Here is a 24,053-nt window from a genome sequence, read left to right on the forward strand (position 1 = left end):
CCGAGAATGCACTGCCTGTGCTGTGGGGCGAACTGAACGCCATGACCAGAGGGCGCCTCTCCATCCTATCGTAAGTAAAACTCCTCTAGAACTTATTGCTATTGACCATGTGAAGTTGGAGCCGAGTCGCTCAGGGTATACTTATGCCATGACTATTATTGATCACTTCAACAAGTTTGTCGTAGCAGTGCCTGTGAAAGACCTGACAGCCAAGACTACAGCGGAGGCGTTCTGGAAGCATTTTATACTGCCCTACGGCTGCCCAGAAAGGATCCTCACCGACCAAGGGTCCGCGTTTGAGTCACAGCTGTTCCATGAGATGAGCCTGCTGCATAATTGCCAGAAAGTCCGGACCACTGCCTACCATCCGCAAGGTAACGGACTCTGCGAAAAAATGAATAAGACTCTCATTGAAATGCTGAGAGCAGTACCCCCTGAGATGAGGGGTGATTGGCCTACTCTGTTGCCGCAGCTCATGTACACTTACAACAACACCATTCATTGTTCCACTGGTTACACCCCGTTCTATTTGATGTTTGGCCGACAAGGGAGATTGCCTGCGGATCACTCCCTGGGTGTGCAAGTACCGGATGTGATCAACCCACTGCCAAGGACGGATTGGGTAGTGGAACACCAAAGACGTCTCCTCAATGCTAAGGAGATCGTCCAGGAACGCATGGAGAATGTTCGAGAAAGGCAGCAAAAAGACTATGACCAGGCTGCCCATGCGGAACCCCTGGCTCTTGGAGACAAGGTGTGGTTGAAAAACAACCACCGGACCAGCAAGTTGGACAGCAAATGGGAAAGGATTCCCTATATTATTTCTGCCATCCCCAATGCTGAAGCACATATTTATCAAGTCTCCAGAGAAGGAAAAGGTTCCCAAATCGTTCATAGGAACCGTCTCAAGCCTTGTATAGAAGGAGAACCAGCGGCAGAGGATATGGAGCCTGAGTCTTCTGAAGCGGAGTTGCCAGCTCCACCTATGGACCCTATGCAGGCTGTGGAGAACTTAATCCACGACAAGGAGCCGCTCCACTGGTTCCTCACGCCCTGGTTGAATTTAATGGTTCCTGCTCCTGTTCCTGTTAGTCCTCCGCCTCAGGACATCGTACCCCAGAGAGCTTCTGAAGTAGCTCTAGAGGCGGTGGGCTCCTCTGACCTTCCTGAGTCCAGGCAGGAAGAACCCCTGCCAGTAAGGAGGTCCACCCGTTCTACCAGGGGGCACCCACCTGTGAGGTTTGGAGACTACATTATGGGCCCAGGTAGCCCCTCACGGGAAACCCCTGTTTAACCCTTTGCAAGCCTGGGTATGGACTCATGATCCTTTGAGCCTCCAAGGACTTAGGTTGGTTTACATTTTTATGGACTATTTGCATTTAAAGTTTTATAATGTACTATCCTGGTTTATTGATACGCTGCACCAGGTCAGCGCCCCTGTCCCTTACATATCCTGAGAGAAGAGAACGACGCCCCTTTTCACCACTCCTTTCAGTGACACTGTTTGTCAATTTTTATATTGTTACTGTGGTGATTGCTGTATATGCATGTTCTCATTTGTCTTTCAGGTTGCCGCTTCCAGGTGGGCGGACCCTCCATGTTGCGCCGAGGACGGGCAACGTCATAGCGTGGGTGTATGTAGTGTCCCACTAGGTCAAGGTGGGCACTACACAAAGGGGTTAATGCGTTTACTGCCTTACTGTTATGTGTATGCATTTCCTGTGTTAACTGGGTGTCAGGCCAGTCAGGGTGCAGTTTAGCCTCCCATGCGTTAGAGGGAGCTAGAGAGCCCTAAGTATATATAGGTAGGCCCAGACAGGGGAGTGTTAGTGTATTCCAGGGGACTAGAGGAGTCACTTAGTCAACCTGAAGCTCCTGAGGCTAGGAATAGCTCAGTGGAGATACCCCAGTAGTAGGACAGAACCTCCTGGGAGAAACCTGCAGCTTCCCTACCAAGCAAGGATAATACAAGTTCAGATAAGTAACCTGATGGGCAGAAGTACTATAAAGTAAAGAGCAAGGGTCAATACTGGAGGAAGGATTTATATACCAAGGATTAAAGCCAGCAATTAGGCATCCGGGCCTTGGGATCCAGCCAGCTAGAATAGCTGAAGGGGATAGAGCAGCATTGCACTGCAAAGCATTAACTGTTTGCCCTCCAAGTATCTTGCATGATTAATACCTGCCATTATTGAAAGAGAACCTGCTTGTGGAGTATTGTTCAACTGTGTACTCATTTACTACTCCTATAAATCGGTGTGCCACCGTTACAGGCACTGGCGTCACAAACCTTAAAGGGACCTTACCTAAGGCACTCAAAACACCTACAACACCCAGGGCACCTCACATACCATCAGGCCTGGTCCCTATCTACAGAGTGTGCCCCAGAGGAACTAGTGTCTGCCTCTCATTCACTGCCGCATGCCTGCCCAGGGTTCTCCTCAGAAAAGTGAGTAACCCTCGATTGCCCATACCGTGACCTCACTGTCGCTATACCCTGCAGGTCTGGCGTGCTGCACGAACATTGCCATATGTTCGCATGTTCGGCGAAACGACCGCCGGGCGAACCGCAAGGCCATCTCTATACTGAGCCACTTTTTGGTGGGGTCATATATTATGCAGCAAGTGAACAGTCAGTTCTAATATAACATCTCCAAAACAGCACGTCTTATGGGGTGTTCTTGGCATGCAGGGTATATGCAGGGAAAAATATTAACCAAGAAAGTCCTGAAGAAGGACCACTTGTGAACCAACAACAGGGACATTGGCATTCAAGGCTCACTGAGTCTCCAGGGGAGCAAAGATTAGGCCCATCTGGTCTGAACCCACACAAGAACTACTGTAACACAAATTGCTGAAAAAGTTATTGCTGGATATTATGGAAAGGAACAAACAATGCATCACAGCTTGCTGTGTATGGGACTGTGTAGCCACAGATCAGTCATAGCACTTATGCTGCCCCTGTCCTTCACCAAGAGTGACTAGATGGGAACATGAGCATCAGAGCTGAACCATGGAGCAATTGAAGGAGGTGGTCTGGTCCGATGTAGAATGTTTTCTTTCACATCATGTGGATGACCGGTGATTATGCGTCACTTACATAGGGAGGAGATCAGGGCATTGCTAGAGTCTCAAAAGATTTGGGACCCAAGTGTCAGAGCATATGAGTTAAATTCTTGATCCAACCATGAACCCCACTGCTAACAGCATATTTATAAGGACATTAGATTTTAGAGCTATCACACATACAGGAGAATACAGCACTGGATATTCTCTTTCCTCATCTTCTCCATTCGGCCAGGCAGCCATGGCGATTTCTTTCAGCCACCTCTCGTCTCTGCAGAGTTTACAAACAGACATCTTAGAATCATCACTTTTCTATCCTCCTCATAGTGCCTCAATAGTGTTATCCTGCTGCTGTCCCCAATACTGTGGCCACTGTATATACAGTCGTGGCCAAAAGTTTTGAGAATGACACAAATATTAGTTTTCACAAAGTTTGCTGCTAAACTGCTTTTAGATCTTTGTTTCAGTTGTTTCTGTGATGTAGTGAAATATAATTACACGCACTTCATACGTTTCAAAGGCTTTTATCGACAATTACATGACATTTATGCAAAGAGTCAGTATTTGCAGTGTTGCCCTTCTTTTTCAGGACCTCTGCAATTCGACTGGGCAGGCTCTCAATCAACTTCTGGGCCAATTCCTGACTGATAGCAACCCATTCTTTCATAATCACTTCTTGGAGTTTGTCAGAATTAGTAAGTTTTTGTTTGTCCACCCACCTCTTGAGGATTGACCACAAGTTCTCAATGGGATTAAGATCTGGGGAGTTTCCAGGCCATGGACCCAAAATGTCAACGTTTTGGTCCCCGAGCCACTTAGTTATCACTTTTGCCTTATGGCACGGTGCTCCATCGTGCTGGAAAATGCATTGTTCTTCACCAAACTGTTGTTGGATTGTTGGAAGAAGTTGCTGTTGGAGGGTGTTTTGGTACCATTCTTTATCCATGGCTGTGTTTTTGGGCAAAATTGTGAGTGAGCCCACTCCTTTGGATGAGAAGCAACCCACACATGAATGGTCTCAGGATGCTTTACTGTTGGCATGACACAGGACTGATGGTAGCACTCACCTTTTCTTCTCCGGACAAGCCTTTTTCCAGATGCCCCAAACAATCAGAAAGAGGCTTCATCGGAGAATATGACTTTGCCCCAGTCCTCAGCAGTCCATTCACCATACTTTCTGCAGAAGATCAATCTGTCCCTGATGTTTTTTTTGGAGAGAAGTGGCTTCTTTGCTGCCCTTCTTGACACCAGGCCATCTTCCAAAAGTCTTCGCCTCACTGTGCGTGCAGATGCGCTCACACCTGCCTGCTGCCATTCCTGAGCAAGCTCTGCACTGGTGGCACTCCAATCCCGCAGCTGAATCCTCTTTAGGAGACGATCCTGGCGCTTGCTGGACTTTCTTGGACGCCCTGAAGCCTTCTTAACAAGAATTGAACCTCTTTCCTTGAAGTTCTTGATGATCCTATAAATTGTTGATTGAGGTGCAATCTTAGTAGCCACAATATCCTTGCCTGTGAAGCCATTTTTATGCAACGCAATGATGGCTGCACACGTTTCTTTGCAGGTCACCATGGTTAACAATGGAAGAACAATGATTTCAAGCTTCACCCTCCTTTTAACATGTCAAGTCTGCCATTTTAACCCAATCAGCCTGACATAATGATCTCCAGCCTTGTGCTCGTCAACATTCTCACCTGAGTTAACAAGACGATTACTGAAATGATCTCAGCAGGTCCTTTAATGACAGCAATGAAATGCAGTGGAAAGTTTTTTTGGGGATTAAGTTAATTTTCATGGCAAAGAAGGACTATGCAATTCATCTGATCACTCTTCATAACATTCTGGAGTATATGCAAATTGCTATTATAAAAACTTAAGCAGCAACTTTTCCCATTTCCAATATTTAATTCTCAAAACTTTTGGCCACGACTGTATATACACCAATACATTTTGTTATGCTGTGGCCTTAAAACATTTTTTTAAATGATAACGTGAAAACAAAACAGAAATCTTTTGCTAGTTTAATAAATAAGGAAAAAGAATATTGCATTGAAATACTGTAGGTATTCAAGCCCTTTACTCAGTACTGAGCTGAATTGCCTTTGGCAGCGATCACAGCCTCCAGTCTTCTTGGGTATGATGCCACAAGGTTTGCACACCTAGTTTTGGGGATTTCTTGCCATTCTTCTCTGCAAATCCTCTTAAGCTCTGTCAGGTTGGATGGGACCGTTGCTGGACAGCCATTTTCAGGTCTCTCCAGAGATGTTTGATTTGGTCAGGCCTCTGGCTGGGTCACTCAAAAACATTCACAGAGTTGTCCCTTAGCCACTCATCTGTTGTCTTGACTGTGTGTAACATCCCAGAGTTGTGTTACGACACTCTTCTACCCTGCTACAATCTGTTAAGAGCCTTTACCTTGTCATCTGATATGATTTTACATTATGTCTTCACAATTGTGCATTATAAACCATGTTAAATGTATATTGTTGCAATTTCCATGTTCACCAGCAGGTGGCAGCAATGTGTTAGTAAGGACTTAGGTTCAGTTTAGTATTTCTAAGCTGGAATAGTTCATTCCAGCTTAGCTCCCCCTCTGAGAGCAAAGTAGGCTGTACCCACATCCTGCACATGGGGAGGGAAGGAAGTTAGAGGAGTGTGCCAGCTACCCCTGTTGGGGAAGGCTGTGCGTGTTAGGAGCTCCCAGATATAGGGAAGAAAGTCAGGATCTTGTCTCGGCTGAAACATTGATCAAATCCCCAGCCTGAGCCCTGCAGTCTCAGCTGGATGAAACAGCAGGCAACCTCAAGTTCCAGGAAGAAAGCATACCCTGAGAAGATAACTGTGAGTAAAGTCCAGAGACCCAGGAAAAGTCATATTCCTCCGCAGCTAGTCAGTTCCCATACCGCAGAAGATATAGAGTGCAGAAGCCAAATTCCTGCCACAGTATAGAGCTACAAAGCAGACGTCCTTTCCTGCAAGCTCCAGGTTGATAGAGCAGAAGATAAATTCCTGCCAAACATTGCCAATACCTGCTGGGACCAAAGACTAAAGCTGTATCTTGTTTGGATGATGGATGAAAGTCACAATAAGTAGAGACAAGTTTGAACTTTACCAAAGGTCTGGATCTCAATTTCCCTCTATTACTCCTACTAGCACTACACTCAATTTATTGCTAGTGAGCCAGGAGTCCAGCCGTACCCAGGTAGGAGACACCGTTGACACCATTATCACCACCATACAGAGACATTACACCACTCTGGCATTCCTAACCTAGGGCGTGAGTTATAACACCTTGGAGGGCCCTGTGACAGTACCCTGCGCATGCTGCAATTGGCGTCACAACAAATACTGAAAACATTTTAACAACCCGTTCCTGGCCACGACATGTGTGCTTAGGGTCATTGTCTTGTTGGAAGGTGAACCTTAGGCCTAAAGCACTCTGGATCAGGTTTTCATTAAGAATGTCTCTGTACTTTGCTCCATTGAGCTTTCCCCCCAACCTCAACTAGTCTCCGTGTCCCAGCCACCAAAAAACAATACCCCCACAGCATAATGCTCCCGCACCATGCTTCATTGTAGGGATGGTACTGGGCAGGTGATAGGCAGTGCCTGGTTTCCTCCAGACACGACGCTTAAAATTGAGGCCAAAAAATCAATTTTAATTTTATCCAACCAGTGTATCTTGTTTCTCACAGTCTGAGAGCACTATAGGTGCTTGTTTGCAAACTCCAGGTGGACTTTTATGCGTCTTTTACTGAGGAGAGGCTTCTTTCTGGCCACTCGGCCATAAAACCCATACTGGTTGAGTGCTGCAGTGTTGTTTGACTTTCTGGAAGTTTCTTCCATCAGCACGTAGGATTTTTGGAGCTCAGCCAAAGTAACCATTGGGTTCTTGGTCACCTCTCTTACAAAGTCCCTTCTCCACCAATTAGTTAGTTTGGTGAGGCAGCCAGCAGTATGAAGATTCCTGGTTACTCCAAACTTCTTCCATTTAAGATTTATGGAGGCCACTGTGCTCTTGGGAAATTTCTGTGCAGAATATTTTTTGTACCCTTTTCCAGACCTGTACCTCCAAGTGTAACACCCCAGAGTTGTGTTACTACACGCCTCTACCATGCTACTATCTCCTAAGAGCCTTTATACTTTATATAATTTATATCATGTCTTCCACAAATGTGCATATAAATCTGTTAAATGCAATTGTTTATGTAATTAGCCTGGTTACAAGTAGGTGGCAGCAACTCATTGGCAGGTACAAGTTACAGTTTAGTGTAAATGAGCTGGAATGGAATATTCCAGTTTATCTCCCCCTCTCTGGAGATGTGGGCTGGACCCACATCCTGCAGTTTGGGTGGAGAAGGAAGTTAGGAGTGTAGCCCACCCCCTGTTAGGTGTAGGGTGTGTGTGTTTGTGTGTGTGTGTGTGTGTGTGTGTGTGGAGTTCCCCTGCATAGGGAAGACAGCAAGGAACTAGTCTTGGCTGAGACTTGGCCATATACCCAGTCTGAGCACCCTCAGCTCTGCTGGATGAAGACGCAGAAACTACAGCTAGTCTCTACAGTTCAAGGAAGAAAGCATCCCCTGAAAATCCATCTGTGAGATAAGTCCAGTGTCTAGGAGAAGCCAATTCCTCCTCAGCTAGTCTGTCCCCATACAGCAGAAGTTACAGATAAGTGCAGAAGCTAATCCTGCCACACTTACAGAGCTATCAGACGTTTATCCTGCAAGCTCCACATTTAAAGCAGAAGTAATCATTCCTGCCAATCATTGCCAAAACCTGCTGGGACCAAGAGACCAAAGCTGTATACTGTTTGGATGCAAGTTATTTTAAGTAAAGCAACGTTTGAACTTTATCTAAAGGTCTGGACATAATTTTTTCTGCAAAGTTCCTCTATTACTCCTACTATCACTACACTCCAATTTATTGCAAGTGAGCCAGGAGCCAGGAGTCTGGCCGTACCCAGGTAGGAGACACAGCTACCACCAAACTACAGAGACATTATAGGCCATTACACCACTCTGACATTCCTAATCTGGGACGTGCGTTATAACACCTCGGAAGGGCCCTGGGATAGTACCCTGCGCATGCTGCAATTGTCGTCACGACAAATACAGAATATTACCCCCCCCCCCCCCCCCCCCACGTACCTGCCCAATACACAAGCAATTCTGTCTCTGAGCTATACATGCAGTTCTTTACTTCTCATGGCTTGGTTTTTGCTCTGATATAGATATGTGAGATCTTATATATAGACAGGTCTGTGTTTTTCCAAATCTTGTCCAATCAACTGAATTTACCACAGGTTTAGAAATCAAGAGAAATTGGAGGCCGCCCGGAGCTGAATTTCAAGTGTTATAGCAAAGGGTCTGAAAACTTATGTCAATGCAAAATTTTAGTTTTTCCTTTTTAATTAGCAAAAATTGTGTGCACAAGGTTGCAAAATAACAAAATGTGAAAAAAATAAAGGGTCTGAAGACTTTCTGAATGAATTAAATATATAAATATATATATATATATATATATATATATATATATATATATATATATATAGTGACAGGCCTAGTGGAGAAGTTATAGATGGAGTCTACTTTTCTCCTACATATGTAGCTTCATCTATCTGAGGCAACCATGGAGTTAATTTCAAAGAGACAGTGATACTTATCTGCATTAGGTTTTGGTCAAAACCTGGTTATAGGGCTTGAATTGCTGATGTTGGGGCAGAGAAGGACAGGCTCTCAACTCCAATTAGGCCATTTATCATTTTGTGCTAGCTCATTAGGAGCCAACAGCTGGCATTTGAGCTTGTTCAGGCAGCTGAATCTCCTTAAGGCCTGATACTCCCAACCGTATGTATTTTGCGGTCTGCAAAAACGGATCCACAAAAAATACGGCTGACGTCCGTGTACATTCCGTATTTTGCGAAACGGAACAGCTGGCCCCTAATAGAACAGTCCTATCCTTGTACGTAATGCGGACAATAATAGGACATATTCTATTTTTTTGAGGAACAGAAATACAGACATGGAAATGGAATGCACATAACGGAACTTCAGTTTTTTTTTGCGGACCCATTGATATGGATGGTTCCGTATATGGTCCACAAAAAAACCGGAATGGACACAGAGAGAAAATACGTTTGTGTGCATGAGGCCTGATGGAGATGTATATGAGGCCTAAAAAGTATTACACATTGTCTGCTTAGCACCAAAACTGCTCCCTAAGTTCTATACAGTGTCCGATAATGACATAAAATCCACCCACCAATTTTCATATACTGATCCTCATGTTGCACCCAGTTTCTCAGGCCTCATGTCAGTCTGCATCTAAAAACTGAACATCTACACTCAGCAAAAATATAAACGCAACACTTTCGGCTTTGCTCCCATTTTGCATGAGCTGAACTCAAAGATCTGAAACATTTTCTACATACACAAAAGACCCATTACTCTCAAATATTATTCACAAATCTGTCCAAATCTGTGTTACTGAGCACTTCTCCTTTGCCAAGATAATCCATCCCACCTCACAGGTGTGGCATATCAAGGTGCTGATTAGACAGCATGAATATTGCACAGGTGTGCCTTAGACTGCCCACAATAAAAGGACACTCTGAAATGTGCAGTTTGATCACACAGCACAATGACACAGATGTCGCAACGTTTGAGGGAACGTGCAATTGGCATGCTGACTGCAGGAATGTCTATGTCACGGCCGTAAGTGAGCAACTAGAGCATACACAGAAAATAGAGCCACTGACCGGACCCAAACTAGGGAGGATAAAGGGTGACCCCTGTCAGACCCTCAAAGCTTTCCCTATGCTGCTAAGCACATACCCGGATCCTAATGGTGGAACGAGGCATGCCCGCGTACCTAAGACTGATGACCACTGTAACCCCTACAATAGTGGAAGGGGCACGGCCACCGGTGCCCTGCTCAGTATATGGAGGGAACCGTGGTCGCCTCGGATCCGGTCAGAAAACAAACAGATACACTACAATGTCTGCACACTTAGCTGAAGGTGCTGCGGCAGCAGAGAAGACGGATCCAAAGACAGGTGGCAATATCCGGAGTACTTGCTGCAGCAGAACAAAGGTCCAGTGAAAAGATAGCATACAAGTGAAGATACTCAAGCAAGAGCTACAACTCAAATGAGAAATATAATCCACACTCTACAAAAGGAGGAGGGGTGATTTAAAGACAGAGAAATCAAACATAGGAGGAACAGCTGGAAGGAAGGAAACAAAAAGTAATGACCTCATCCCAGGGGCGTAGAAACAGAGCAGTGAGAACTCCTCCAAGCTCTGGTAGTGACATCATCACAGGGGTGGAGAAACAGAGCTGTGAGAACGTCTCAAAGCTCTGGTAGAGACAGTCTACTAGAGCTGTTGCCCATGCAATGAATGTTCATTTCTCTACCATAAGCCATCTCCAAAGGCGTTTCAGAGAATTTGGCTGTACATTTAACCGGTCTCACAACCGCAGACCACGTGTAACCACACCAGCCCAGGACCTCCACATCCAGCATGTTCACCTCCATGATCGTCTGAGACCAGCCACCCGGACAGCTGCAGTAACAATCGGTTTGCATAATCAAAGAATTTCTGCACAAACTGTCAGAAACCGTCTCAGGGAAGCTCATCTGCATGCTCGTCGTCCTCATCGGGGTCTGGACCTGACTGCAGTTCGTCGTCATAACCGAATTGAGTGGGCAAATGCTCACATTCGATGGCATCTGGCACGTTGGAGAGGTGTTCTGTTCACGGATGAGTCCCGGTTTTCACTGTTCAGGGCAGATGGCAGACAGCGTGTGTGGCGTCGCAAGGGTGAGCGGTTTGCTGACGTCAACGTTGTGGATCGAGTGGCCCATGGTGGCGGTGGAGTTATGGTATGGGCAGGCGTATGTTATGGACAACGAACACAGGTGCATTTTATTGATGGCATTTTGAATGCACAGAGATACCGTGAAAAGATCCTGAGGCCCATTGTTGTGCCATTCATCCACGACCATCACCTCATGTTGCAGCATGATAATGCACGGCCCCATATTGCAAGGATCTGTACACAATTCCTGGAAGCTGAAAACATCCCAGTTCTTGCATGGCCAGCATACTCACCGGACATGTCACCCATTGAGTATGTTTGGGATGCTCTGGATCGGTGTATACGACAGCGTGTTCCAGTTCCTGCCAATATTCTGCAACTGCGCACAGCTATTGAAGAGGAGTGGACCAACATTCCACAGGCCACAATCAACAACCTCATCAACTCTATGGGACGGAGATATGTTGCACTGTGTGAGGCAAATGGTGGCCACACCAGATACTGACTGGTATTCTGACCCCCCCTTCCCCCAATAAGGCAAAACTGTGCACATTTCAGAGTGGCCTTTTATTGTGGGCAGTCTAAAGCACACCTGTGCAATATTCATGCTGTCTAATCAGCAACTTGATATGCCAGATCTGTGAGGTGGGATGGATTATCGCGGCAAAGGAGAAGTGCTCACTAACACAGATTTCAACAGATTTGTGAACAATATTTGAGAGTAATGGGTCTTTTGTGTATGTAGAAAAGTTTTCAGATCTTTGAGTTCAGCTCATGCAAAATGGAAGCAAAATCGAAAGTGTTGCATTTATATTTTTGCTCAGTGTATATACATTATGCCATAGGCCTAAAGACCCTCATTTGTAGGGGGAATGCCCAGACCTGTCAACCTTCTCCATGTACATACAAGCACTACTGGTTGGCATAATAATAATGTCTAACAAAACATTTTTCAGGCAAGAACTAACCAGTGTATCACCGGCTTTGGCTATGTCTATGGGAGTAAATTGTGTTTAGTCACTGACATGAGGCATGTTATTTTTAATTACATATTAGGACATTGCATGTAGTTAGGACACATCTTCTCTGTAGCCCTCAAACTGTTATCAGACATCATACTGATAATGGCTTATCTTCTGCAGGATTCCATTATTCACAGATCACTGGAATATAGGATAATGAACTTTTCCAGCTAACAGCAGACCATGACATTAGCAAAATGTTTCTTGAGCTGCAATCAGTCTTTCCAGTTGGAATTCATTAGATAATATCAGACCAGTGCTCGATCATTAAAAATGTTATCTCCTTGGGTTTAAAGATAATATGATTTAATTCACATTATGGCGTAGTGCAGTGTATTTACAGTAAGCAGTGCATGCAGAGCACGTGCATGTAGCTCTGTGCTGTGCACACTGTACATACATGAAAGACCAGGATGAGTTAACAAGACCACCAGTGGCCCCTAGCACCACTACACTTAATGGAAGGGAAGGAGGGAGGGTATGTTCTACAGGTAATGTCCACTGAGCTCTGAATTTGCAGTTCCACAAGCAGGCATATCAGAAAAAAAGACTAAAAATGAAAGATAATATAAAAGTAATCATATCATTATAAATATATTTCAAATGTTAGGAAATCATTATTTTGGCAACCCTTGACTATATTTGTGTAAGTTTATTAGAGATATTCTGTCAAGGAGACAGATCCCTTTAAATTGGTGCATTTTTCAGATTTTTTTAAATAGAGCCCACTGAACCAATACGTATTCCACCAGGTCTCTGCTGCAGATGGTAGACTAGCAGAGGCAAGAGGACTGGGCCAGTTTTGCAGAAGACAGTGCTGGAGACTAGGGTGAGTGTGAGCTATTGCATGGTTTGTCCTAGATTTTTTAATGATCTTGGACAACCCCTTTGAGCTGATTCGGTAACCTTCATAGCCTATCAGCAAAGAGAAATACATAAAAGTGACTACCAATTAAGTCTGTCCTACAAGAAAATAAAATACTTTTTTTTTTAAAACAAATAATTTAGATTTTAGCTTCATGCACTATGGGCATTGCCATGGGGTATAGGATAGACCAGCAGGCTTGATATTGAACATTCAGATACAGAGCACAGTTACTGAACTTCAGGTTTTCACATAATCCAAAGGAAAATTACACAGGATGTAGATTGTTGGCAAAAAAAAACATCATGGCACATCTGTAGACCAGACCACAAAATGCAATATAATCTGGATGTACCATGTTATAGAGAAGGAGAAGATGAGCGGATTGATATATATTTTTGTAGGAAAAGATCCTGTATTTTTTGTAGGAAAAGAACCTATATTTTATATGTGACATCCGTGTTGCAGAACCTGTATTTTATATGTGACATTCGTGTTGCAGAACCTGTATTTTATATGTGACATCTGTGTTGCATCCAATTTTTTTGCAGATCCATTGTAACTAACAATGCCTGTCCTTGTCCGCAAAACAGACAAGAATAGGACATGTTGTTTTTTTTGCGGGACAGACGTACGGACATACGGATGCGGAATGCACAGAGAGTCTTATCCATTTTTTGTGGCCCCATTGAAATTAATGGTTCCATATACGGGCCGAAAAAAAACGTAACAGAATCGGACAAAAAGTATGTTCGTGTGCATGAGCTCTTATACGTACACTGCTATCAATCTCTATTATCACCTCCTTCCTGTTTCGATAGCTGCTCACAGGAGGTGTAAAAAGCAAAGATCAAAAAATGTATAAATTACAAGTTTTACAGAATCCTTTCCCGGAAAACTGTATATCAATCTGCTCAGCTCCTCCTGCTCTATAGCATGGCGCATGCAGATTGCCTTACATTTTGTGGTGACAAGTCCTCTTTAAGCCCGGTTAACAACTGTGACTAGAATTTTCTTATTTACAACATGTTATGTGAAAGCATATGGTAGATGGGATAACTTTATTGTGCTTTTTGATGAGCATGGAGATGCCTAATATCTTTACTGCGTACAGTGTAGATAAACTGCAGGTCATGGCTACTCTGATCCATAAGAAGAACAGAAACATGAAAAATAAAAACAAAAACGGTTCCTTTATTTTGAGCATCCATTGTGCTCATTTTGCATCCGTTTTTGTCAGTTGTTTGTCAAAATTAGCACAACGGATGCTCAAAATAAAGGACCCTTATTTTTTTTACTTTTATTTTTCTGTTCTTCTGATAGATCAGAAGAATGGAAAACAAAACAGTGATGTGAATCCGGCCAAATCTTAAAGTGTAGCCAAAATTTTAGGATTATCTGTGGAGAGCATATAAAAGGAGTTGCCCATGGTAAGAAAAAGGATGTATTCCTTTTATTTCCAGAAACAGCACCACCTCTGCCCATGGGCTTTTGCAAATCAGTTCACTTGAATGGGGATGATCTGCAATACCAGACACATGATGTTTTCCAGAAAAAAAAAATAGACCCATTGTTCTAGTCCTGGACAAACTTATTTGAGTCATATATTAGTAAAATTATTAACAAGACAAACATTAAATACGTTTTTCAGTTTTTTTTTATTTGATTAGCTATCTTCAGGATAAACCATCAATATTAGTGTTGAGCGCGAATATTCGAATAGCGAATTTTTTTTTTAGCAAATATCGGCACTTCGCTAATTCGCGAATATTTCGAATATAGCGCTATAAATTTGTTATTTTCGAATATTCTTTTTATTTTATTTTTTATTGTTATATATTTTTTTTCCCCACTTCCCAAAAGTAGTTCTTACCTGTCCTGAGGATTCCTGGCTTTCTGGCTGCTCCAGTCAGTGCCCGTTGCCGCTTCTGCCGACTTCCGTGCTCATGGAGCGTCCCCATCACCATGGGAACGCCTCCATACTAGAATGTACTGTCGGATTTGAGAATTACGTTGAAATCGCAATGCGATTAATATAACTTGAAGTAATCGCATTGCGATTTCAACTTAGCACTGCTATATTCCATATTCGTTAACTTCGTTAATTCTAGCAAGCAGACCAATTAGAAACACAGCTCTAAGTTGAAATCGCAATGCGATTAATATAACTTAACCACTTGCCATCTGGGCCATTTGCCCCCTTCCTGACCAGGCCAAATTTTGCAAAACTGACATATCTCACTTTATGTGGTAATAACTTTGGAACGCCTTTATTTATCCAAGTCATTCAGAGATTGTTTTCTCGTGACACATTGTACTTCATGATAATAATAAATTTGAGTCAAAATATTTCACCTTTATTATGAAAAAATCCCAAATTTACCCAATTTCTCTGCTTTTAAAACAGAAAGTGATACCTCATAAAATATTTATTATTTAACATTCCCCATATGTCTACTTTATGTTGGCATCATTTTGGAAATGTCATTTTATTTTTTTAGGACTTTAGAAGGCTTAGAAGTTTAGAAGCAATTCTTCAAATTTATAAAACCCACTTTATAAGGACCAGTTCAGGTCTGAGGTCACTTTGTGGGGCCTACATAGTGGATACCCCCATAAATGACCCCATTGTAGAAACTACACCCCTCAAGGTATTCAAAACCGATTTTACAAACTTTGTTAACCCTTTAGGCGTTCCACAAGAATTAAAGGAAAATGGAGATCAAATTTTTAAATTTCACTTTTTTGGCAGATTTTCCATTTTAATCAATTTTTTTCTTTAACACATCGATGGTTAACAGCCAAACAAAACTCAATATTTATTACCCAGTGTCACGGAACCATGAACCAGACGTACAACAAGAGATAAGTAAAAATAAGAAGGCTTTATTGAAAATAAAGCTGTAAAGCAAAAGTCCAAACGGATGGTGAAACCGAGCAGAGTCTTTGCGAAGCCAGAGGTCAGGAACCAGAAGGGTAGTCAGACGAAGCCAGGATCAGGAACCAGCAGGGTAGTCAGACAAAGCCAGGATCAGGAACCAGAAGCAGCAGCAGTCTTAGAAGCATGTGAACACAAGAGGACCAAGCAAGGAACTGAAGCCACAGACCTCCTATATATATGAGCTAGGCATCCAGCTCCTCCCAGGGGAAGGAGGAGCCGCAGGGTGGAAGGCTACAAGAAACCCAGGACCCAAGATGGCCGCCAGCACATGTCAAACGAAGGAGAGCAGCAAGCAGGTAAGACCATGACAGTACCTCCCCCTCAAGGGCCCCTCCTCCGCGGAGCACAAAACGGTTTCTGAGGGAAGCGTGCGTGGAAGGCTCGGAGCAAGGCAGGAGCATGGACATCTGCGGAGGGAACCCAGGAACGCTCCTCTGGACCATAACCACGCCAATGGACCAAAAACTGCAACCGACCACGGACCAGGCGTGAGTCCAGGATATTGCTCACCTCATATTCCTCACGATTGCCCACTTGGACCGGACGAGGCCGAGGAACCGAGGAAGTGAAACGATTACACACCAGTGGTTTCAACAGGGAGATATGAAACACGTTGGAGATCCGCATGCCAGGAGGAAGCGCAAGGGCATAGGCTACCGGGTTTACCCTGCGAAGCACTCGGAAGGGACCAACAAAGCGAGGCGCCAGCTTGGGAGTGGGCACTCGAAGGTTGAGGTTGCGAGTGGACAACCATACACGGTCTCCGACCTGGTAGGAAGGAGCAGGCGCTCGTCTGCGATCAGCCTGGAATCTCTGGCGCTGCGCAGAGACCTCAAGGGACTTCTGGATCTGTACCCAAGAAGCACGTAGGACGGAAAGGTGATCCTCCACAGCCGGAATATCCTGGGGAGAGAATACCTCCGGTAACACGGCAGGTTGGAACCCATAATTGGCCATGAAGGGAGACGTCCCAGAGGAAGAGTTCACTGCCGTGTTCCTGGCAAACTCAGCCCAAGGCAGGAGGTCAACCCAATTGTCTTGGTGATCGGAGACATAGCAACGAAGGAATTGCTCCAAGGCCTGATTGGATCGTTCTGCGGCCCCATTGGACTGAGGGTGGTAGGCCGAGGAGAAGGAGAGATGAATCCCCAACTGGGAGCAAAAGGCGCGCCAGAACCTGGACACAAACTGACTCCCCCGATCCGACACAATCTCCTTAGGCAAACCGTGCAACCGGAAGACCTCCCTGGCAAAAATCGTGGCCAACTCTTGTGCAGAGGGTAACTTCTTGAGAGGAACACAGTGGCACATTTTGGAAAACCGATCCACAATCATGAGAATGACCGTATGGCCTCGGGATGCAGGGAGGTCCACAATGAAATCCATCCCCAGGTGTGACCATGGGCGCTCCCCGGTGGCTATGGGTTGCAGAAGGCCCAACGGAAGGTGCCGAGGGGACTTACTCTGGGCACAAACGGAGCATGCCGCTACATATGCGGCGATGTCGGAACGTAGGGAAGGCCACCAGAACAGACGTGAAACAGCCCAGGACAGCTGATTCTTTCCAGGATGCCCCGCGGTCTTGGAGTTATGGTAGGTTCGCAACAACCGAGTGCGCAACTCCTCAGGCACAAAACATCTGCCGTTGGGTCTCCCAGAGGGAGCACCAGATTGAGCCGCCAAAATCTGCTCACCCAGGGGAGAGGTCAGGCTGGTGCGAATGGCGGCCAGGATCTGATTCGGAGGTATGACCGAAGTCGGAATCGACTCCTCCCTGGACAGCTCGGAGTACTGCCGTGATAAGGCATCCGCCCTGATGTTCTTGGAACCGGGTAGGTAGGAGACCACGTAATTAAAACGTGACAAGAACAGAGCCCATCTGGCCTGACGTGGTGTCAATCTCTTGGCCTCAGAAAGGTAGGTCAGATTCTTGTGGTCCGTCAGGATGAGAACCGGAACCACCGAACCCTCGAGCAAGTGCCTCCATTCTTTAAGGGCCTGCACGATGGCCAATAACTCCCTGTCACCAATCTGATAGTTGCACTCCGCGGAAGACAGTTTCCGGGAGTAAAACCCACAAGGAAGCAGAGGACCCTCTGGTGTTCTACGCTGAGACAGAAGGGCGCCTACTCCCGTCTCAGACGCGTCCACCTCGAGGACAAAGGGCAACCCAGGGTTGGGATGCGACAAAATCGGAGCCGACACAAAGGCAGACTTTAGGGCCTCAAAAGCTCGGATGGCCTCGAGCGGCCAGACCTGGGAATTACTGCCCTTCCTGGTCAGATCCGTGAGAGGCTTGGCCAGCATGGAAAAGTCCCTGATGAACTTCCGATAATAATTGGCGAAGCCCAAAAAGCGCTGCAGGGAACGAAGACCACTGGGCTGGGGCCACTGTAAGACAGCCGAAACCTTCTCAGGATCCATGGAGAACCCCTCAGCGGAAATGATGTAACCTAAGAAGGTTACCTGGGATCGGTGAAATTCGCATTTCTCAAGCTTACCGAACAGCTTGTTCTCTCGTAACCGTTGCAACACTCGTCTGACATCCAGAATGTGGGCCTCCATGGATTCAGAATATACCAAGATGTCATCCAAATAGACTACCACACACTGCTGCAACAGGTCACGGAAAACATCGTTGATGAATTCCTGAAAGACTGCGGGCGCATTGCACAACCCAAAGGGCATAACCAAGGATTCGTAATGACCGGTCCTGGTGTTAAACGCGGTCTTCCACTCATCGCCCGCCTTGATCCTTACCAGGTTATATGCCGCCCTCAGGTCGAGTTTGGTAAAGACCGTGGCCCCTTTAAGGCGATCGAACAGCTCGGAAATCAAGGGTATCGGGTAAGCGTTCTTGATCGTGATGCGATTGAGACCCCTGTAATCGATGCAAGGCCTCAACTCACCGCCCTTCTTTTTCACAAAGAAAAATCCAGCCCCTGCCGGGGACGAAGATTTGCGAATGTGTCCGCGTGAAAGCGCCTCCCTCACGTACTCCTCCATGGCCTCATTCTCCGCTACCGACAGTGGATAGACTTTGCCACGAGGAGGAACGGCACCAGATTGTAACTCTATGGCACAATCGTATGGGCGGTGCGGAGGTAGGACAACCGCGCGCACCTTATCGAATACATCCCGGTACTCCTCATATTCAGGAGGCAACAGAGAGTCCGAGGAAGTACACAGCAACTTGACAGACCCATGGATGCAACTAGCCCCACACTGCGGTGACCACGAGAGGATCTCGACCGATCTCCAATCGAAAGTCGGATTATGCTTCTGGGGCCAGGGGTACCCCAAGACCACCGAGTAGTGTGGAGACGAAATAACCTGGAGACAGACCGACTCTCTGTGAACGGCACCAATGGCTATCCCCACTGGAAGGGTCTCATGAGTCACGTGTGGCGGCAGAAGGGGTCTGCCGTCTATCGCCTCAAGAGCCAGTGGGGAACCTCGAGCCTGCAGAGGAATGGAATTGGCGGCAGCGAACACACTATCAATGAACAAACCACCAGCACCAGAGTCCACCAACGCCTGGGTCGTCACCGAGCCCCCGACCCAGGAGAGGACAACAGTGATCAGTGGTTTGTCAACACGGGAAACCGGGGACGAGGAGACTCCACCCAAGATCTGCCCCCGACAGGATCTCAGGGTACGAGCGTTTCCCGGACGGTTCGGACATGCCAACCGAAAATGCCCACCGAGACCACAGTACATGCATCGGCCCTCGCGTCTTCGGAGTGCCCTCTCCCCCTCGGACAGGCGAGCAAACCCCAGCTGCATGGGTTCACCCCCAGACAAGTCATTCCCAGGAGGCGTGGGAGGAGAGGGAGGCACGGGTGGGACAGCAAACGTAGGCACCAATCTGTTAGAAGACCTCCGCAGGTTCTCCTTAAAGGAAGGTCTCTCCCTGAGTCTGGTGTCAATCAAAATCAGGAAAGAAATAAGAGACTCGAGCTCAACTGGTAGGTCCTTAGCTGCAACCTCATCCTTCAAGGAATCCGAGAGACCATGAGAGAAAGCAGCGACCAGAGCCTCATTATTCCAGCCCACCTCTGCTGCCAGGGTACGAAACTCAATGGCGTATTCAGCTACGGATCGTGAACCCTGTCTGATGGACATAAGGAGCTTCGCAGCAGAGGCAGCACGAGCCGGCACATCGAATACCTTCCGAAGAGAAGCAACAAAACCGGAAAACTCGGCAACCACCGGATTGTTGTTCTCCCATAAAGGGCTGGCCCAGGCCAAGGCCTTGTCCGAGAGCAGCGAGATCAAGAAGCCCACCTTTGATCTCTCAGTAGGAAAGGCATGTGGCAGCAACTCGAAATAAATGCCCACCTGGTTAAGGAAACCTCGGCACTGAGTTGGCTCTCCCCCAAAGCGCTGTGGAAGAGGGGCAGAACCGGTCATACCCCGAAACACCGCAGGCGCAACAACAGGTGTCGGGGTAGACTCTGGCGCAACAACCGGAGCGGCAGTAGGAGCGAGCCCAGGAGCGACAACCGACCCATCGGCAACGGGAGCGAAATGAGCCGTGCGTTCAAGCAGGGTTTGCAACGCCACAGCGAACCGACCCAACAGGTGATCCTGCTGATCAAGTCTGGCAACCAGCGTGGGTAGCGAGGATGGCCCTGTACCGTCAGAATTCATGGCTTGGTCCTAATGTCACGGAACCATGAACCAGACGTACAACAAGAGATAAGTAAAAATAAGAAGGCTTTATTGAAAATAAAGCTGTAAAGCAAAAGTCCAAACGGATGGTGAAACCGAGCAGAGTCTTTGCGAAGCCAGAGGTCAGGAACCAGAAGGGTAGTCAGACGAAGCCAGGATCAGGAACCAGCAGGGTAGTCAGACAAAGCCAGGATCAGGAACCAGAAGCAGCAGCAGTCTTAGAAGCATGTGAACACAAGAGGACCAAGCAAGGAACTGAAGCCACAGACCTCCTATATATATGAGCTAGGCATCCAGCTCCTCCCAGGGGAAGGAGGAGCCGCAGGGTGGAAGGCTACAAGAAACCCAGGACCCAAGATGGCCGCCAGCACATGTCAAACGAAGGAGAGCAGCAAGCAGGTAAGACCATGACACCCAGATTCTGCGGTTTACAGAAACACCCCACATGTGGTCATAAACTGCTGTATGGGCACACGGCAGGGCGCCGAAGGAAAGGAACTCCACATGGTTTTTAGATGCCATGTCCCATTTGAAGCCCCCTGATGCACCCTTACAGTAGAAACTCCCAAGAAGTGACCCCATTTTGGAAACTAGGGGATAAGGTGCCAGTTTTATTAGTACTATTTTTGAGTACATATGATTTTTTGATCATTCATTATAACACTTTATGGGGCAAGGTGACCAAAAAATTGGTTGTTTTAGCACAGTTTCTATTTATTTATTTTTACAGTGTTCACCTGAGGGGTTCAGTCAAGTGACATTTTTATAGAGCAGATTGTTACGGACGTGGCGATACCTAATATGTATACTTTTTCTCATTTATTAAAGTTTTACACAATAATAGCATTTTTGAAACAAAAAAATTATGTTTTAATGTGTCCATGTTCTGAGAGCTATATTTTTTTTTATTTTTTGAGAGATTTTCTTATGTAGGGGCTCATTTTTTGCGGGATGAGGTGACGGTTTTATTGGTACTATTTTGTTTGACATACGCGTTTTTGATCACTTGGTGTTGCACCTTTTGTGATGCAAGGTGACAAAAATTGCTTGTTTTGACACCGTTTTTTTAAATTTTTTTTTACGGTGTTCACCCGAGGGGTTAGGTCATGTGATATTTTTATAGAGCTAGTTTTTACGGACGCGGCAATACCTAATATGTATACTTTTTTTTATTTGTTTCACTTTAACACAATAATAGCATTTTTGAAACCAAAAAAATGATGTTTTAGTGTCTCCATGTTCTAAGAGCTATAGTTTTTTTTTATTTTTTGAGAGATTTTCTTATGTAGGGGCTCATTTTTTGCGGGATGAGGTGACGGTTTTATTGGTACTATTTTGTGGGACATACGCGTTTTTGATCACTTGGTGTTGCACTTTTTGTGATGCAAGGTGACAAAAATTGCTTGTTTTGGCACAGTTTTTTTTTTTTTTTACGGTGTTCATCCGAGGGGTTAGCTCATGTGATATTTTTATAGAGCTGGTTTTTACGGACGCGGCAATACCAAATATGTATACTTTTTTTTATTTTTTCTATTTTTAATTTTTTTTTTTCATTCCTTACTTGGGGACTTTTTTTTTTTACATGTGAAACTTTTTTTAATTTTTTTATTTTCAACCTTTTATTTTTATTTTTTTTATTTTACACTTTTCGTCCCCCATAAGGTCATACAAGACCTCTGGGGGACATTTACTTCACTTTTTTTTTTTCACTGTTGATTTCTCCTGTAACTGGGGCTGACATAGTAGCCCCAGTTACAGGACAAATGCACCCCTATAGAGGCTGTACAGCAGCAATCCTGCGCTGTACAGCCTCACAGCAGGGCTGATCGAGGTCTCTGAGAGACCTCACACAGCTCCTGCACACTCCGGTCACGGCGGTCACATGACCGGCGGGCCGGAACAGGAAGCGCACAGCGCTTCCTTCTCTGCAGACACAGCGCTCGGTGAGCGCTGTGTCTGCAGCGATCTAGAAGGCAGGGACACCTGGGCACTGTCCCTGCCTTGTCTTAGGGTTGCCCTGCTGTCACTGACAGCGGGCAACCCGATCAGCAGCTGCACGATTAGCGTGCAGCTGCTATTTCTGAAAAGACGTTCTGGAACGTCCGTTCAGAAATAGACGTCCACCCATAGGACGTTTATATCCTATGGGCGGACGTGAAGCGGTTAAAGTACGGTAATCGCATTACGATTTCAACTTAGACCTGGTTTACTATGGTTGGCTTGGTAGAATTAGCGAAGTTGACGAATATGGAGCTAAATTGAAGATGGAGAATATTTTGTTATCTTCGTTTTGAGGAATATGACGAATACATTCGTCATCCTCGCTAATTCCAAACCAATAGGAAAGTTACCTTAAAGTTAAAATCGCATAATAATCTCGATAACTAGAATAATGACGAATATTCTATTTCGACGAATATGAAACGAGTATTCTAGCGAATATTTGCGAATTTCGTCAAAATCGAATATGGCACCTCCCGCTCATCACTAATCAATATCTGATCGGCAGGGATCCGACACCCTGCACTCCCACCAATCAGTTCTTCCCAAGTTGCTTCGGTGCCAGAAATAGGCAAGTGACATACATGGCTCCGTCCACTGTGTAGAGAACAGATCTGGATACTGCAGTGCTGCATCTATTAAAGTAAAAAGGGAGCAGTACTGTAGTGGACGGAACTGTTTAGTTTTGATGCCAAAGCAGCTGTTCGGCAGGGTTGTGGGATGTCAGACCCCTGCTAACCAGATATTGATGACCTATCCTGAAGATACGCTATCAGTATTAAAATCCTGGAAAAGCCCTTTAAGCTTATGGCAGTTTGATCATACAAATAATAAGTAACAATGTAAAGGTATATCAATACAATAAAGGTTTGTTTTTAACAGCTAGCTCACCACTCCCTACTCGCCTTTTGCCCCATTATTAGAAAGGTCCCTTAAAAATAAATTCATTAAAATGTGCCCTCTTCATGTGACCTTCAGTGATCAGCTGTAATCTGCGGGGAAACCTGGCAGTAAATGTTCAGTATGTCTGCAAAATAAAAATTGTACAAGGGAAACTAAAGGGTTATTCCCATCTCAACATTTATGGCAAATCCACAGGATATACCATTAATGTCTGATCGGTGCAGGTCCCACTTCTGTGACCCACTCCTACCTTAAGACTAGGACACCATTGTGCTGCTTTAAATGGAGAGGTGGCCACACACACATGACTCTCTCCAACCACGATCCTGAACAGCCAATCCTACTCTTTTCAATGTACATGATAATGGGTTATATGAAAGGACAACCCCTTTAAGGATTCATGGCCGCTTTGATCAAAAATAAAAAAGTCCTCTAAGTTATATTGGTACTATGATGCTTTCTTTTCTTTTTGAAACGTCTTTTAAGTGTATATTAAAGGGGTTGTGTCACGAAAAATATTCTACATTATTCAAACCAGCACATGAATCTGAATAATTTTTTAATTGCAAATAAATAAAAAATGTGTATAGCCAGTGACGTATTCAATAAAATGTTTCTGTATGGCGCCACCTGCTGATTGTTCTTTTTATTATTTCTCTGTCCACCTTGCTGAAATGGTCGCACTTGCTCAGTTCCATCTTTCAACTGCCATCAGACCTATCTTTTGTTACAAGGAGGGAGCTGCAGCATAAAGGACGCC

Source organism: Bufo bufo, chromosome 4, assembly GCF_905171765.1.
Source record: "Bufo bufo chromosome 4, aBufBuf1.1, whole genome shotgun sequence".
In the NCBI taxonomy this organism is placed as follows: domain Eukaryota; kingdom Metazoa; phylum Chordata; class Amphibia; order Anura; family Bufonidae; genus Bufo; species Bufo bufo.